General features: G+C 37.0%; 1 non-coding gene across 1 annotated transcript; it reads left to right on the forward strand.

The window, feature by feature from the left end:
* Nucleotides 1-6466: 6466 nt before the first annotated feature.
* Nucleotides 6467-6573, forward strand: LOC121209014 (small nucleolar RNA R71). The gene has a single exon (XR_005904132.1). It is a non-coding gene; the product is annotated as a small nucleolar RNA R71 (small nucleolar RNA).
* The last annotated feature ends 1606 nt before the right edge of the window (nucleotides 6574-8179 follow it).

Raw genomic sequence — 8179 nt, forward strand, 5'->3', positions numbered from 1 at the left:
GTCAGTTCCTCGAAAATTTCTTGCAAATTTGCAAGCTTGATATTGCTCATCAATATGGAATATTCATCGTTTTCGAAATCTGGTAATTCAAAGAACTCATTAATAGCATTTGAATTTATCGGTACCTTGATTCTGCGGATTGGAACTTCTGTCATCTCGCTTAAAGTTAAATTTGCATAGAACTCACGAACTAGTTCCTCATCCACACTAGGTCTCTTTTCACAAAACAACTCCCAATTAAGGGTTTCAGCAACTTGACGAATACGTTCCATAAAGTCTCGGTAGTTGCTCTCCTTTAAAGTGAAGCCTTTTTCTGGATGCATCTGTTGATTTTTGAAGATACTTTCGTATCTCACTTTGGTGTCTTCACAGTGGAATCTGTTTTGTGTTTCATCAATTTGAGCGAAAGCACGAGTTCTCTTACGAGGCATGTTTAACCTGATCATAAGATGGAAAAGTTAGTTTCTCAATAAAATTTAATAAAAATTATTAATAATTCAATTAATTGAAAAATATAAATAAAATTAAAAATTAAGAGAGACTAGGTCTTACCACTTTTTTTGTAAAAATATAAGAACTCTAGAAATTAATAATAATAATGAAGAAAAAGATGAGAATTAAAAAGAAGAGTTGGAGGGTTTGTGGCTTAAGGATGATGGAAGAGGAATGCCCCACAAGCAGCTAGGGTGTGCGGGTGTGGTGCGTGTGGGAGCAGTGATGCGCAACAGGGCTAATAGCAATCAGCATCATGGGCGTTCAGCAGCAAGTAGGATGTGGGCGTGCGCAGGATGGTGTGAAGGGCCGGTACCGCGTGCGTGGTGAAGGCCTGGCGCGAGCTGAGGTTAGGGTCGCTCGAGGCAACGCGCGCGTTGGGTGCGCGGGATGTGCGTGCGATGGAGCCGAATGCTTGGTGCTGCTGTTGCTTGGGGTTTCAGCACTTTGGTATTTTGGTGCTTTAGGTTTTAAGTGTTAGATGAATGGGAAGATGGGTGGTATTTATAGAGGGAGAAATAGGAATTAGAGTAGAATTCTTAAAACAATTTAATTAATAAAAATTATAAATTCTAATCCTAAATAAAGATAATAACAATTAATAATTAGATATAAGCATATTAAATTATTAATTTCTATTTAATTTATTTAAACAAAGATAAGATCCTAATTTTATGCTAAATTGATAAAGATTAATATATAAATTATAATAGATATAATTATATATTAAAGATTATCATCTTATTATAAAAATTTATCAAATGAAATCCTAAAATTGATAATAATTAATATATATTATAATGGATATAATTATATATTTATAATTATCATTTTTTTAAACTAAAAACATTTATTCTAGAAGCCTTTTGAAAATATTTACAAAAAGAGGCATCTAGATGTTATTATTTATGAAAAGAGCAACCAAATTTTAAAAATGTTTCAATTGAGTCCCTAGACTTACTGAAAATTCGGAATTGAGTTGCAATTTAAGACTCGGGTCAAAATTAACCTTTTATTCAGAAAAATCAAAGAGTAAAATTTCTATTTAGGGAATAATTTTTAGGAAAATTATGTTAAAATCAATTCCCAGGAAAGATTGGAGGGGTCACAAGCGGTCCCGCTTAAGTTCCAATCTCCTAAACAGAATTTATTTAAATATATTAATCCCGAAAATATACTCTAAATCATTTATTAAAAAAAGAACATAGGAAAATTTTAAACATCCGATAAAATGAATGAAATTTCATTCCGTTCAATCTTATCTCCCCAATAGTATTTCAGGCGCTGAGAGTTAACTCGAAAATTACCTCTCTTACCTTGAAGCTCGATAACTCCGTATGGATAGACATGATGGATCGTAAATGGACCGGACCAACGTGATTTTAACTTACCTGGAAAGAATTTTAGTCTGGATTTAAATAACAAAACTCGCTGACCTACTTCAAATTCTCGAACTCGAATGTGCTTGTCATGCCATTTCTTAAGTCTTTCCTTGAGTAATTTTGCATTTTTGTAGGAGAATACTTGGAGTTCCTCTAGCTCATTGAGTTGGAGCATCCGTTTCTCCTTAGCAAGCTTAGGATCCAATTTGAGTTGTCGAAGAGCCTAGTAAGCCTTGTTCTCTAACTCTAAGGGTAGATGACATGCTTTCCCAAAGACCAACCCATAAGGTGACATCTCTAGAGGTGTCTTTTATGCTGTTCTGTAAGCCCATAAAGCATCATCTAACCTTTTGGACCAATCACGCCGGTTTGGGCAGACTACCTTCTCAAGTATGCCTTTGATTTCCTTATTTGCTAGTTCAGCTTGCCCATTCGTCTACGGATGGTAAGCTGTTGCAACCTTGTGTTTCACTCCGTGCTTGTCTAATAACCATCTTAACCACTTATTCACGAAGTGGGACCATTCATCACTAATGATAGCTCTTGGGGTTCCAAACCTTGTGAACACGTGTTTCTGTAAGAACTTAATTACAACCCTAGCATCGTTTTTCGGATAAGCTTTAGCTTCGACCCACTTGGACACATAGTCTACTGCTACCAATATATAATTGTGACCAAAAGACGGAGGGAAAGGACCAAGAAAGTCAATACCCCATACATCTAACAATTCTACCTCAATGATGTTTGTTCGAGGCACCTCATTTCTATTTGTGATATTTCCAACCCTTTGACATCGGTCACAACTCTTTACGTACACGTCTGCATCCTTGAATAGTGTTGGCCAAAAGAATCCGGCTTGTAATACTTTGGCCGCTGTACGAGTACCTCTGAAATGTCCCCCACTCAGAGCTGATGATAATGATATAAAATCTTTTGTACTTCATCTTCCGCTACACATCTCCTGATTATCTGATTTGCACACTTTTTAAATAAATATGGCTCTTCCCAGAAATAGTACTTAACATCGTGAAGAAAATTCCTCCTTTGTTAATAAGTCTTATCAATTGGCATCAAACCACAAGCTAAATAGTTAGCAATATCAACAAACCAAGGGGTACTATGGACATGACTTACGTTCAGTATGTGTTCATCTGGAAACATTTCTTGAATTGGTATAATAGGAGAATTCACTTCTTAAGGCTCCAATTTGGACAAGTGATTTGCTACTTGGTTTTCTACTCCCTTTTGATCTTGAATTTTTAGATCGAACTCCTAAAGTAGAAGCACCCACTGGATTAGTCTCGGCTTAGCATCTTTCTTGGTAAGTAAGTACTTGATTGCCCAGTGATCCGTATAAACAGTTACTTTGGTACCTACAAGGTAAGATCAAAACTTGTCAAAAGCAAATACAATAGCAAGTAACTCTTTTTCTGTTACTGTATAGTTCAGTTGAGCTCCTGTAAGAGTCCGACTTGCATAGCAGATAGGATGAAAACTTTATTCCTTCGTTGGCCTATGATAGCTTCTATCGCGAAATCACTTGCGTCACACATTAATTCAAATGGTAGATCCCAGTCTGGTGTGACAATTATGGGTGCCGTAACTAATCGACTCTTCAAATCCTTGAAAGCCTTTAAGCATTCATCATTGAACTTGAATGTCGAGTCCTCTAATAATTTGCATACAGGTTTGGCAATTTTGGAGAAGTCCTTGATAAATCTTCGATAAAACCCGGCGTGACCCAAGAAGTTCCTAACACCCTTTACAAATGTTGGAGGTGGGAGTTTCTTCATAACATCTACCTTTGCTTTATCTACCTTGATTCCATGTCTCGTTATCCGATGCCCTAAAACAATCCCCTCTCGTACCATGAAATGGCACTTTTCCTAGTTAAGTACTAGGTTTGTTTCTTCGCATCGTCTTAGTACCTTAGCTAGATTGGCTAAGCAATCATTGTAAGTATCTTCAAACACGAAAAAGTCATCCATAAAAACTTCCAAGTACTTTTCAACCATGTCAGTAAAAATTAACATCATACATCTTTGAAATGCAGCAGGTGCATTACATAAACCAAATGGCATGCGTCTAAATACAAATGTACCGTACAGGCAGGTGAACGTTGTCTTGTGCTGATCTTCTGGTGCTACTGTAAGCTGATTATACCCCGAATATCCATCGAGAAAATAGTAATAGTCTCGCCCAGCGAGTCTATCCAGAATCTGGTCCAAGAATGGCAAAGGAAAATGATCTTTCCTAGCCGCCTTGTTCAGCTTCCGGTAATCGATGCAAATCCTCCATCCCGTAACTGTTCTAGTTGGTATCAACTCATTATTCTCTTTCTCTACGACTGTGATACCTCCCTTCTTTGGCATGCACTGGGCCGAACTTACCCACGAACTATCTAAGATGGGATAAATAATACCCACATCTAACCACTTAATAATCTCCTTTTTCACCACGTCTTTCATGATGGGGTTCAGTCTTCGTTGTCCATCAATCTTCCCTTTTTTGCCATCTTCTAGGATAATCTTGTTCATGCATACAGATGGACTAATACCATGAATATCGGCTATGGTCCATCCGATAGCCTTCTTGAATTGTTTCAACACCAAGATGAGTTTCTCTTCTTGCTCAGTAGTTAATTCTGTTGAAACGATCACAGGCAAAGTACAAGCGTTACCTAAATAAACATATTTCAAATGTGAGGGAAGTACCTTCAGTTCTAATTTAGGTGGCTCCTCGATTGACGCTTTTGGTTGGGCATAATCCTTTTTCTCTAACTCTAAAGATTCAAAGCGGGATTGCGGATTAAATCCCCTTTGATTAGCTTCTAACAAAGCTAAATATTCATCCTCCTCTTCATCATTTGGAGAATCTGATGTTAAAATTTGTTCCAACGGATCCTCAACATAGTTGAGCTCCTTTTCCACTATTAAATCCTCTAAATCGGATACTACAGAACAATCATCAATTGTGTCAGGAAATCGCATAGACTTAAAAACATTAAATGTTACCTGATCATCCTGAACACGCATCGTAAGCTCGCTCTTTTGCACATCTATAAGGGTCCTTCCGGTTGCTAAGAACTGTCTTTCTAGGATAATCGGCACTTCTTTGTTTGCTTCAAAGTCTAGGATAAAAAAATCAGCGGGAAAGATAAATTTATCTATACGTCCTCGATTTTTCCTTTTGGATATGCTAAGGATCGATCTGCTAGTTGAAGTGTAACCGTAGTAGGTCTAACTTCACCTATCCCTAGCTTTCTAAATATTAACATAGGCATCAAGTTAATACTCACACCTAAGTCACATGATGCCTTACCACAATATGTTGCTCCAATGTTGCAAGGTATGGTAAAACAGCCAGGATCCTTCAGCTTTAGGGGTAGTTTATCTTGAAGATATGCACTGCATTCCTTCATCAGAGCTACCGTCTCAAATTCTCCAAGTTTTCTTTTTTTGGACAGGATATTCTTCATAAACTTGACATAGTTCGTCATTTGTTCAAGTGCTTCAACCAACGGGATGTTGATATGAAGTTGCTTGAGTACGTCTAGGAATTTCTTGAATTGGATTTCCTGTTTCTGCTTCTGAAATCTTTGAGGGTAGGGTGGTGGAGATTTCTTTACTAGAACTGGTTGATTCGTTTTCTGCGGCAATTCTGCATCTAACGGAGTTGTTAGTTGATCAGAAGTAGCTGGTTCTGGAATTACCTTGTCGGGTTTAAAAGATTTTGGTTCTTCTGTAACTGGAATTTCAACACTCGGTTGAACTTCCTCTAAGTCTTGAGCATCAGCTGGTTCTTTTTCAGCTTCGATAGTGTTAGGATCTACTGTCTTTTCGCTCCTCAATGTCAACGCTTTACAATGTTTCTTCCCCCGATTCCTCAGATTCTCTGTATCACTAGGTAAAGCACCTTGTGGTCGGTTCTTGAGTTTAGTAGTAAGCTGGCCCATTTGGTTTTCTAGATTCTTCAATGTAGCTGCTTGGCTTTGAATTAAGGCATCATTCTTCGCCATGTATGCCTTTCAATAAACTCTCTAAGCTATAGGATGATTCAGCCTGAGCTGGTTTCTGAACTTGTTGGGAAAAACTAGGTGGCTGAGTTGGTCTAGGTTGGGCATAGCTGTTACTGGTTCCAGCCCTTTGGTTACTCCAGGAAAAATTAGGGTGGTTTTGCCACGATGGGTTGTAGAAGTTGGATTGTATACGGATTCAGGGTTTGATGGACATTCTTCGAACAAATGTCCCTCCCCATAATAAACACATGCTATAATCTCAAATTGGTGAGGTGGTTGGGCTGCAAAACTATTAGACCCATTAGTAGTAAGATTTTTAAGCATTGAGGAAATTGAAGATACCTGAGATGCGAGTGAAGTGAGAGCGTCCACTTCATGTATTCCAGCGACTCGTCTTCCTGACGCAGCTTGATTGGTAGGCCATTGATAATTGTTACTGGCGATCCTCTCGATGATTTCGTAAGCCTCATTATAAGACTTAGAAAGTAGAGCACTGTTAACAGAAGCGTCCACTACCATCCTCGTGTGAGCATTGAGACCATTATAAAATGTCTCAAGTTGGATGCAATGTGGGATTCCATAGTGAGGGCATTTCCGTAATAGCTCTTTGTATTGTTCCCATGCCTCATACAAGGATTCATCATCCATTTGTTGGAAGGCAGTGATCTCGTTCCTCAACTTACCATTCTTGCTAGGCGGGAAACACTTCATGAGAAATCTTTCGGCTAACTCTTGCCATGTAGAAATTGAGTTTGGTGGAAATGAATTCAACCAGGCTCGAGCTCTGTCCCTTAGTGAGTACGGGAACAACTTCAATCGTAATGTATCTTCAGAAACTCCAGCTAATTTGAAAGAGTCGCTCACCTCCATAAATAGTCTTAAATAAAGATGAGGATCTTCTGTAGGCATTCCACTGAATTGGCCCACTGTTTGAAGCATCTGGAACATGACTGGCTTCAGCTCAAATTGTTGTGCCTTGATTTTGGGTCTCCTAATACCCAGATTAAGATCGTTAAATACTGGCACAACATATTGTCTTAAGGCTTTATCCCTATCATCAGCAATAAGGATAGGATTTTGAGCAAGGTTTGCTCCAATTCCTTGGTTCATATTCTCGAAATTCATTCCTTCAGTCCTTCTCTGGTTTGCTTGTCTTCTTCGCTGTCGGAAAGTTCGTACAATCTTAGAGTCTACAGGGAGTAAGTCAATAATTTGGTCAATACTCATAAACACTTGAAAATATCAAAGAAATGTTAAAAATTAAACAAAAAAATAAACCAAAATGTAAAACTAACAAAATCACAAATAATGACTTTTTGAAACAGTCCCCGGCAATGGCGCTAAAAACTTGGAACAACGGAAATAATGTGCAAGTGTACACAACCGTAACAAGTAATAAAGTGACAAGTAAATGTTGAGTTATCGTACCCACAGGGACTGTAAAAGAATTATTTATGAAATTAATTGTAAAACACTTTGGTGAGGTAAAAATAATTTGGTTTTAAAATGTCGTCAAAAACTATTTAAAAACTTAAGTAAATGATAAGTAAATGATTAAAATAAAACAAAAGAGTTCAAGTGCACGATTTCAAATAAGATTTAATCCATGTAACATACTTGTGTTGGATTAATTATATTTCTTAAACTCAGAATTACTAAACTCATGTTTACACTGTTATGAATAAATTCACAGCAACTCGGTAATTTGCTAACTTATGAACAAATTTACATACCGAAAATCCATTCATCTCTTGACATATCCCTATGTCAATTCAACCGACTAAATAGATTCTAGCAAGCAAACATGCTATTGCACATACATACTCATTAAATTGAACCAATCTCTTGCATATCCCTATGTCAATTTAAACGATTAATTAAATCTAATAAGCATATAAAAGACTTTGTGAAGTAACAAGATATCCCTACCTTGAAACAATTTAATCACAATAATCTTGGAAGTTATGCAAGGCAATAATATCGCAAGATACATTGGTAATTTAAACTTCAGCTACCTTAGAAGAATAAACATGCACTGATTAAGTATTGTGTCAACTAATTACAATTGCAATTTGTTTAAATAATTAATTCATTAGTTACCTCACAGTCGTAACGCAAGAATAACTTAGGCATGATTTTACTTAATCAAGCATCTTACCGAGGCTTATAACAGCATAAACATCATTTTAACAATTCAAGCAGGCAGAATATAATCAACCCAACACAAACATAATTTAAGATGAATTGATTAAAACAACAACAAAAATTAAAGAGTTAGGGAACAAGA

This window comes from Gossypium hirsutum, chromosome A10 (assembly GCF_007990345.1).
Source record: "Gossypium hirsutum isolate 1008001.06 chromosome A10, Gossypium_hirsutum_v2.1, whole genome shotgun sequence".
Classification (NCBI taxonomy): domain Eukaryota; kingdom Viridiplantae; phylum Streptophyta; class Magnoliopsida; order Malvales; family Malvaceae; genus Gossypium; species Gossypium hirsutum.